The following is a 1,292-nucleotide window of genomic DNA, read 5'->3' on the forward strand; positions in this document are numbered from 1 at the left end:
GTGTTGTTGATATATCTCAATGGGGACAGCTGAAAATGTGTGCCCTGACCGGGACTCGAACCTGGGATCCCCTGCTTACATGGCAGATGCTCTATCCATCTGAGCCACTGAGGACACAGATGAATAGCGTGACTTTAGGGCCTTATCCGTTGCATGCTTCCTGTCCCCATCGAGGTATATCAACAACACCTGTCAGCAGCTGAGGGTTTCCATTAATTGTCATCTACAGAAGCTGCACGGTCATCAATGGTATCTGTTCTTTTGAGAACAGTTACCATCTTCATACACAGTTAAATGGATACCCGGCCATTGAGTAATTGAGTAAGTCAGTAATGAAGTGGCACTGAGATCTGAAAATACATTCCCAAAGTATATATATATATAAGACCCAAACCACAAAACATACCCAAAAATCCCTGGTGAACTATTGGTATGAAGACTTCATGCAACAGGAAACAATAGTTCCCTACATCACCTCAAACAATTCAGACAACCACAACTACCTAAATCAATGTGCGAATGAGCACAGGTCAGCCGAACTCTTACGGGAATCGTCACCTTAGTTGGTGCGAGTAATGAGTGGATGGGTAAATATCTATTAGAAACATTATGTACGTAGATTGTGGATGGTTGAGAATGTGGGTCTCACGGGAAGTGTGCAAGGGGTATGTCCCTGCAATCGCGCTATTCATCCGTGCCCTCGGTGGCTCAGATGGAGAGAGCGTCTGCCATGTAAGCAGGAGATCCCGGGTTCAAGTCCCAGTCGGGGCACACATTTTCAGCTGTCCCCATCAAGGTATATCAACAACACCTGTCACAACTGAGGGTTTCAATTAATTATCATTTATTCTAGAGAAGATGTACGGTCACAGTTACTATCTTCATATATTCCTTGAAGGTGTTTCGTATACCGTAACTACTGATATACGGGAGTTATTCAAAGGTAATTCTATGGCACACACTTCCAAATGTTGTTCTAAGCAATAATTTTGCACATCATTTGCTCTACATGTGACACTGTTTTTAACATAAATGGCAAGCTCACCTGTTTATACTTTCAACAAAAGGATGATGCTAAGTAATAATTATATATCACATGTTTTTCTGTACCAGAATTAATATGGTACTCACTCAAGCACAGAACATAGGACTAATCTATACCTTGTGGCTCATGGATATTGATTATAAGTTCATGGTTCTTACTGCAGAGGCCTCTAATGTGTTAGTGATAAATTGCCAGTTTTTAATTAGTAGAAGCAGTTACATTGTTTTCTCTAGAACAGAAGTTTCTG

At 41.3% G+C, this 1,292-nt stretch overlaps 1 non-coding gene across 1 annotated transcript; it reads left to right on the forward strand.

The window, feature by feature from the left end:
• Nucleotides 1-696: 696 nt before the first annotated feature.
• Trnat-ugu (transfer RNA threonine (anticodon UGU)) lies at nt 697-771 on the forward strand. The gene has a single exon. It is a non-coding gene; the product is annotated as a tRNA-Thr (tRNA).
• The last annotated feature ends 521 nt before the right edge of the window (nt 772-1,292 follow it).

The sequence above is a fragment of the Schistocerca cancellata genome, chromosome 1 (assembly GCF_023864275.1).
Source record: "Schistocerca cancellata isolate TAMUIC-IGC-003103 chromosome 1, iqSchCanc2.1, whole genome shotgun sequence".
In the NCBI taxonomy this organism is placed as follows: domain Eukaryota; kingdom Metazoa; phylum Arthropoda; class Insecta; order Orthoptera; family Acrididae; genus Schistocerca; species Schistocerca cancellata.